Source organism: Limulus polyphemus, unplaced genomic scaffold, assembly GCF_000517525.1.
Source record: "Limulus polyphemus unplaced genomic scaffold, Limulus_polyphemus-2.1.2 Scaffold3735, whole genome shotgun sequence".
In the NCBI taxonomy this organism is placed as follows: Eukaryota; Metazoa; Arthropoda; class Merostomata; order Xiphosura; family Limulidae; genus Limulus; species Limulus polyphemus.
Genome location: NW_013669345.1, coordinates 86,278 through 95,776, shown reverse-complemented (window position 1 = coordinate 95,776; position 9,499 = coordinate 86,278). Strand labels below are relative to the sequence as shown.

At 31.8% G+C, this 9,499-nt stretch overlaps 1 pseudogene; it reads right to left on the bottom strand.

Annotated features, from left to right (window-relative positions):
* Positions 1 to 528: 528 nt before the first annotated feature.
* LOC106469943 overlaps positions 529 to 9,499 on the bottom strand; it is a 94,669-nt pseudogene continuing 85,698 nt past the window's right edge.

The following is a 9,499-nucleotide window of genomic DNA, read 5'->3' as shown; positions in this document are numbered from 1 at the left end:
TTTTTACATACAGCAGTGTTATCCGGTTTTTATAGTATTTTTCTGCACAACAGATGATTCTGAAATTTTAATTTTTTTTCCAGAGAAAAACTAATTTTGGGTGGATTTCTGACTGACCAGGATGATAATTAAATGTAAATTCATGAGAGAGAGAGAAAAACAATCGCAGCCACAATACAAACATCCAACACCAGGATACTGTGAAAGGTGGTAAAGATGTGGGACGTTGTGGATTAGAGCATCCATATCTGTTAATTTTTCTTTTCTTCCTTATTCATGAGACTGGTGAAGTTGAGGTTAAACTGGATAGACAGTGTACCCCAATGCAGGTTGGGTCTTACTTCCACCAGTACCTATAAAAACCAGGGGTAATTACATAATGACCCACCTTATGATTTGGGCCCTGGTGTTGGATGTTTCTATTGCGGCTGTAATTTTTTCTAAGGTTTGGATATGCTGCATAAGATTCATGCTATCCTTCCTTTTGACAAATCCTTTTTTTTTTAATTTAACTTTTATATATATATATACAGATATTTCTTTAAATAAGTTGTGTAGAAAAATCTTTGCCAAACACTACAAAAATACATTTCTCCCCAGTGTGTTCAGGGCTTTCTCTAACAACTTATTCTAATTCATTTACACAAAATTTCACAACTATTCAGTTTACCTCAGCTGTGAGTAATCTCATGTCTTTTTAAAGAAGATGAGTACGTATATTTCCTGTTACAATAACTACAACTGTACGGTTTCTCCCCAGTGTGTACTCTCTCATGTTTCTTTAGGTCACTACTTGTTCCAAATTCTTTTCCACATATGGTACATTTGTATGGTTTCTCTCCAGTATGTACCTTCTCATGCATCTTTAGGCCACTATTAGATCCAAATTTCTTACCACACACAGCACAACTGTATGGTTTTTCTCCTGTGTGTATTCGCTGATGTATTTTTAGATAACTGTTGGTACCAAATTCTTTCTCACAAACCACACAACTGTACGGTTTCTCGCCAGTGTGTACCCTCTCATGTTTCTTTAGTTCACTACTTGTTCCAAATTCCTTGCCACACATGTCACAAATGTATGGTTTCTCTCCACTATGTATTCGGTGATGTATTTTAAGGTAACTATTACTAACAAATTCTTTATCACACACATCACAACTGTATAGTTTCTCCCCAGTGTGTGCCTTCTCATGCATCTTTAAGCCACTACTTGTTCCAAATTCTTTACCACATACAGTACAACTGTAAGGTTTCTTTCCATTGTGAATCTGTTGGTGAATTTTTAAGTAATAATTTCTTCCAAATTCTTTTCCACACACTAAACAACTGTATGGTTTCTCCCCAGTGTGTATTTTTTCGTGCAATTTCAGGCTACCACCTGTTCCAAAATTCTTGCTACACACAGCACATCTGTATGGATTCTCACCAGTGTGTATTCGCTGATGTATTTTTAGGTAACTATTACTGGCAAATACTTTCTCACAAACTACACAACTGAATGGTTTATCCCTAGTGTGTATTTTCTCATGCTTTTTTACACAACTACTTGTTCCAAATTTCTTGCCACACACAGTACAACTGTATGGTTTCTCTCCAGTGTGAACCTGTTGATGAATTTTTAAATGAGAACTTCTTACAAATTCTTTTCCACACACTGCACAACCATATGGTTTCTCACCAGTGTGTATTCGCTGATGTATCTTCAGGTAACTATTAGTGCCAAATTCTTTCTTGCATACTACACAACTATAAGGTTTCTCTCCAGTGTGTATAAGCCGATGAATTTTTAGATATTTTTTACTGGCAAACTCTTTTTTACACACTGTGCAACTATATGGTTTCTCCCCAGTGTGTACTTTCTCATGCATCTTTAGGTCACTATTTGTTCCAAATGTCTTGCTACACAGAGCACAACCGTATGGTTTCTCTCCTGTGTGTGTTCTCTGATGAATTTTTAAGTGGCAACTTCTTCCAAATCCTTTTCCACACACTATACAACTGTATGGTTTCTCTCCGGTATGAATCCTTTGATGAATTATTAAATGACAATTTCTTCCAAATCCTTTTCCACAAACCACACAAATGTATGGTTTTAACCCAGTATGTATCCTGTGATGTATTTTTAATTGACTATTTGTTCCAAACCCTTTTCCACACACAACACAACTGTATGGTTTTTCTCCAGTGTGTATCCTCTGATGTATTTTTAGTTGGCTATTTCTTACAAATGCTTTTCCACATATCATACAAATGTATGGTTTTAATCCAGTATGTATCCTCTGATGTATTTTTAATTGACTATTTGTTCCAAATCCTTTGCCACATTCTACACAACTGTATGGTTTCTCCCCAGTATGTATCCTCTGGTGTATTATTAGGTGGCAATTTGTTACAAATTTTTTGTTACACACTACACAATTGTATGGTTTCACCCTATTGTGTACCTTCTCATGCTTTTGTAAAATACTTTTTCTATCAAAATCTTTACCACACACAACACAACTGAACAGTTTATCCACACTATTGAGAACATCTTGTTTTAAATCTTCCTGTTTTGAAAATGTTTTGTCACACAGATCACCACTACTTAGTTTCTGAAGTTTGGCGTTTTTTGTTTTTATAAGAGAAATCTTCTTTCCAAAATGTTCATTCATGTAGTTCTTTGGACCTACAATGAAAAGACAGATGCAAGATATATAATAATTAAAACAAAAAACATGTTAAATTCTTAAGTACATTTTATATTGTTTCACCATACTAATCTACAAAAAATACTGATACCAATTTCAAAATACATATACATGTACATAATAAATTAAAACATTAAATAAATACACATGTCAATTAGTAAGGAGCTTGGAATATACGTGTCATCTTTTTCAATGGATTAATATAAGGATTAGTATAGAATCCTCTTAACAGACTACAAATCAAGAGGTTTAATAAGGGCTAGGTACCTTTAGAGACAAACACAGAGAACAATTTATTTTAAATCATCATAACATAATCCAAAACAGTTCAATCTTCTAGCAGTGAATAATAATAATAATAAAAAAAAAGAGTGATTTTTTTAAATAGACTTTTTTTACAGAAATAGTTTAAAAATGAAATTACCTTTAGAAGATTGTTAAACTTAAAACTTTTTCTTTTGAAATTTTATTTAGTTTTTAGATGCTTATAAAAACAGTACACAAAAATTTACAGTTCAATGTTATACATTTTAGGCTCAAAATTAATATCAAAACACCATCTATACAACAAATGAAATTAAAATGTAAGAGAGAAGTGTAAAAAATAAATATATAAACATATACAACTTTGTTTTGAAAATAAGTATAAAATAATCCAACACAATTAAACAAGGCCTTAAAAAAGTTATAAATAAGGTCATTATGGGCAGTCATCATTGCCAATGATACTGTTATATGTTAGAAACACAAGTTAAAACTTATTTAAATGGTGTCATCATTGAATATCATAGTGAGGCATAAGTATCGTATGTGGTGAACTTTAATTTTAGTGCAAAAGAAAATGACCTGTAATAAAACTGTGGCTAGTGCAGAGCTTTGTAAAGACAAGCTTCTTCCACTGGGTACTGTGCAAACTAGATAGCCAACTAGCTATAGTAGGGCATAATTGGAAATGCTTGCAATTCCAGAGCATGTTGGATAAATAGTACTATTAGCATACTGCTTACTTCTATATAGCCCAGCACAATGTAACATTACAATAAACACAGTGGTCAACATAATCTGTAGAGAAGATCTTGCAGGAAACTATGGTAGAGCCCATGGAATCACCTGATTTTGAGATTCCATAAAACTGGAATGGAAGGATGACAAGTTGCTACTTTCAATCAGGAGTATCAACTTCAGGCAACTCAAAGAAATATTGCACTGGAGAGTGGTAAGAAGCCACAGTAAGACTGGCTGGTAATTAGACTTAGCAATGCCATCCAATGTCATATTCACCTGGATACATACATCAAAGGTAAGACCAGCAGACTATCTACTTGATAAAAACAAAGCTTAATGAGGCATGAATATATATAGTGGCAGGTGGGATGCTGTATAATAATTGGAGCTTTACAAAGAAAGTTTCAAAAACCAAAATATGAAAGCAACTGCACATAAACTCTGGACTGGAGAAGTATGGAAAGCCCTGATAATGCACAGGGTCCAACATCCTTAATGAAGAGTTCCCTGCTGAGTCCCCATACTCCAGCTTATGTTGAATAATGGCAAGATAGGTCTTAAGCATAGAAAATCTATCCACTCCTCAAGAGGCAAAAGAAGGGATGCAGAGAATATTTACTACCCTTTCACAATTGATTTTAAGCTACATTATGTTGGAAAAAAAATCAGCTTAATATCAAACAGCAGTCTTAAGAACTTTATCTCATCATCACAGAAATATGTGCACCTGTCAGATGAAGCTTGTGATCAATCTGTATTCCAGTTGCAGACACCAACCCTAAGTGATGTAAAACAGGAATTCAAGCACATAAAGAGGAAAGATTTAATACTTATGTGGGGAAGGATAGTCAGCCTATTGTCAAAGAGAAGTTGTAAGAACTCTTTTTCTCAGCCACTGAAGGAATTGGGAATGGTCAAGGGAGACAAGGCACATTCCATCAACTCTAAACACTATTTTACCTGTGAACAGTTCATTCAAAGGAAGGGTTGAAGAAGACACCTAAGGCCCTCACCAACACTGATTTTATGCATTCAACATCAATGCCAAAGTACTATACTGTTCATGATGACCAGAAATACTTACTGAAGTGAAATTTTATAATCTGGTCATTTTATAATAGGAAGCTGAATGACTAATCATTCACATTTTACATATGACAGATCATCAGATGACAGACTTTTTTTAAAAAAAGGAGCCAAATGGCTCACTAACATTATTTTAAAACAGTAATTTTGCCTAACTATTATAAAATCCAATTTGATATATTTAACTGTTATGTGTAGTGTAGAAACCACTGTACTGTTAAATCAAAATGGAACAGTATAACGAATTATATATTAGTGTAAATGATCACATTATTCTCATAGCAGCTTTGATACTATGTTTTAAAGCAGTAGCTTTACTGACATCGCATACAGGCCTACATTGTATATTACTGTTAAATTACAATTGAAAGTGGCAAAGCTCCAACTTTAAATAATAAGAACACACTTCAGTATTAAGTACTTCTAAAGTTCTTGATCTAGATGTGTGCTGAGATAATAGGAGATTATCACATGCACATAATGAGAGAATAAACAATGATACAAACATACAAGATTTATGCTAACAATATTAAAACCAATTCTTTAAATTTAGGTAATTCTATGATCAAATGTTCAAAAAAAAATGTAGGGATGTTGTGGAGCTGAATATCAGATATAAATTTTGGAATTGCTTTGAATTAATAAATTTAACTTAAAAAAACTGCTGTCTTAACCCAAGATTCTGTCAACACACCAAGTCTATAGATCACAAGAAAAAAAAAAAGTAAAATGAGATCTTTTTTCTGATCTTTTATAGTATTATCACCGTTGTCCACTTTAACACACTATATATATGACCAACCTTGTTACCACCATGAAACTATACATACTATAACTTTTAAGGTAGTAACTGTATCTTCATGAAATTTGGCAAGCTTTTAGTACAAGCTACAAGACTTTGGTATATAAAATATCAATTTTTAATCAAGCATTTTTTCCTAAAAATTTGTCAGTGAATTTACAGAGTCACTCTGACTAATGTGAGTGCAAGGTGATTTTTATGTTAAAGTTAAAAATACTCTTTCATTTAACAGTTATCAAATTTCATTTGGATAATCTCTTGAACATTCTAAATTAATATCAAAAAGTTTGTTTTCAGTAAAGTTTTAAATTTTGTCTGTTATTTTCTATACCCTAACACTGTATATAGGCTTGGTCCATTTGACAGGCCTTGTCACCACCACAAACAAATATGAAATAAATATAATCTACCATTTTTTCTTTCGAGAATGACTGTATATTATTACAGACAATTACACACTATTTACTCTTACAGCCAAATATAACATAATTCACATCTTCTGGTAATCTAGATTTATTTTAGTGCCATTTATTGCAAAAGAGAATTATCACAGTGGAGAAGCTGTGTTTTAGCACAGCGTCGAGTTACCAATACACTCAGTTAAATTACAACATGCTGCACTTGCGAGACATGCTTATGCTATTGAGTTTTTTCAAATACTTGATCAAAGCTGACACTTTTTTTTTTTGGATGTTATTAGTACTTTACTTAATTTTTTGTTTATTCTAAATATTCAAATTAGAACACATAATATTAACATACAACAAAAAAATGTCCTAAAACTATTATCAATTTACTGGCTTTCTAAGATATTTTTGTGTAAAAATATCTTCCTTAACTGATCGAAACAATTTCAGCAATAGCAAAATATGAAATTGATGCTGAATAACTCAAAACTGATCATAAAAAGAAGCTAACCACATAAGGAAAGCAGTAAATTAAAATTGTCTCTTTCTATTGATTATAAATAATCCAAGAGTAAATTTATTCACATTTTTAAAGACAGCATGTGCTAGCATGTTAGTTTCACTTTATGGTATATATATCTCATTAAAGAGAACAACAGATGCTATAAATTTTCATTTTAGCTTAGAGATATCTAACTTACAAGTTTAGGACCTCAGAAACATAGAAAATATCGAGGTGGAAAGAAATTCTAAAGTGAGCAATTGGGAGTAAAGAAGTGTCACATGATACATAAAAGTGAAGATTGGGAATTTATTTAAATATGTCTTTTTATGGTTAACAAATTAAAACTTGTATTAGAAACTATGTTTTCATGCCAAGTTTATTGACATACGTTGATAATTGATTAGTTTAAATGAGTTCTGAATGTAACTCTGTAAAAAAGTCATGATATGAACACTTTGACCCACCCTGTATCTAGAAGGTTAATGTTTTTAATGAGGCAGTGACTACATCAATTTTTAAGTTTTGTGGAAACTTATATGAAACATGTTTTAATAGTCAATGAATTAAAATAAGCTATACAGCATATATAACAGAGAAACACTTATTAAAAGCAAAGTAAATCTAAAATAATTATATTTATTAGCTGAGGGTACCCATTAAAGAGGCAAAAACTGCATGAAAGACATCATCAGATAATGTTTCTCTTCCTTCTTTATTTTGTTATTAAATTCCTAATGACCCCCTGTTTTGTGGACCTTTTTTTATAAGTACTTAATCAGTTAAAAGAATAAATTATTACTTTCATGTGCTCTATTTCAGGATGTTTTTTTTAATCTGCTTTTTCTGGTAAAAATCTTAAAACAAAACAGTCCATTTACACCATCATACAAAAAATCTTTTATGCAGTGTTTTAAATCAAATGTTGTAAATACTGTTTCAGACACTTCACCATCACTTTAATTAGTTCGACAAACATTCATTTTGAAACTGACAATGGTCAGTTTTCACCACTTGTGTGACTATTACGTAATAACTAGTTTATAAACCCATCATAAGATGGTAAAAAACGTTGTTAGCATATATTTTTTTCTATTCATATTGTAACAAAGTATGAAAATGTTTACAAAACAGAAATGCATGTTTTTTGACCTGACATTTTCATTATTGAAAACATAAAGAACTGTATAAAGACATTCCCAGTGATATAATTTTATTTCTAACCACTATATATATAATTATGAAATATAAAATAAAACAAAAATTTCATTTCAAACATTCCTTAAGGACTTTTATGGATGTTGAATGCTTGTATATTTTTCAATGCTTCATTCTGTAATTTTCTTTGTGTCTTCTATTTGCATGCCTTTTTGCAACCAAACACCATCTTTCTTCTGTCTGCTCCCGAGACTCATTTTGAATTTTTCTTAAAATGTGTTCATTGTATAATTTCCTTGTTCTGGCTACATTTTCTGCACTTTGGCGAGCACGAAATCTTTGTCGTCTTTTTTAGTTTTGACAATTACTTTGTTCATCTTCTCTTTCTGCTTCCTCCATCTTAAAATGTCAATTTTAATTCAAACCATTAACTTAAATACAAAACACAACCTTGCCCTAAATAAATCTTATTCCTGTAAATGGATATGTTTTGCTAGCATGCCATTGTTCCATAACAATACACAACATTTAGAAAAAAGCCTTAAATTACAATTAATACAGAAATATTTTTTTCTTACTGGTGCTTCATTTTTCCTAATTTTCGCTAAGCTTTCTTGAATTTGTCATGCTAGCCGTCACCTTTTTCTTTCTCTTGGTAACCAACATTTTCTTTCTTGAACTGTTTCATTATTTCCATCTATATTAGGTATTTCTGTTCATAATTGATAAGTTATATTTAATACGATAATGTCATTAAGAAATCTCAAAACAAACCGTTTTTAATCAACTCAGACACTAAATTAACAAATCAATACATTTTTTCAGCTTCTGTGGCTAGACAGTTAATTTTACACTTTTACTACATGTGCATATACTAAAAACCATATGATGAGATAGCACTAGTCCTAACATACAAATGCTGATTACCCTTTGTCTTCAAACAAAAATAGCTCATGATCAGTTATTGACTGTCTTACAAACACGTTGCTTAAACCTCTCCACACAGGTCATGAGTCAAAGGCCATGTCATCGCATTTATTGACTCTCATTCAAATTTTATTGAACTACTATTTTATGAATTTATGTCAATAAGTTTGGTATCAAATTGTAGATTCCAATTGTTTATTTGTAGTTATGCACAAAGCTACACAATGGGTTATCTGTGCTCTGCCCACCACGGGTATCAAAACCCGGTTTCTAGCGTTGTAAGTCCACAGACATACCGCTGTGCCACTGGGGGGCCTTAGTTTAAAAGTAAATATTAAAAAACATTGACTTTTGTGTGTCATGTGGAGTGATGAATGCAGCACTGGTTCAAATTATATGTTCATGATGTCAAAATACAGTCTATAGTTTCATACGAATTAGGAACTTAAATTACCAATACTCACAAGTTAGAATATAAAATATGAACCTCCTATCTTTTCTATTTGCTGAGATATCACTCATGTACTGAACCAAACATAGTGGCCCCGCTCACCTCTTTCCATTTTTGGAAATGCACTCTTATATACACTTACTTCTATCTATGACATGTGAATAATGAATCGAAAGCTTGGAATGTCCCCCCTAGTGGCTTTCTCAGCCAAGTATTACAACATCATCTCGTTCTTTTGATACAAAACTTCAAGCTGGTAAGTTGAGTCTTTAGTCTGCTCAAAATTTAATATTTTTTTAGACCCAAATACACCTTAATTACTAAACTTGATAAATTATAGTGGAATTCTAGGTATTGATATAGTAATTATGATTTTTTGGTTATTTCAAATGTATATATAAAACCTAAAAAAAATATTTCGTTTCACATCCTCCACATGCGAAATTTTATGAGGCTTAGCAACCTACG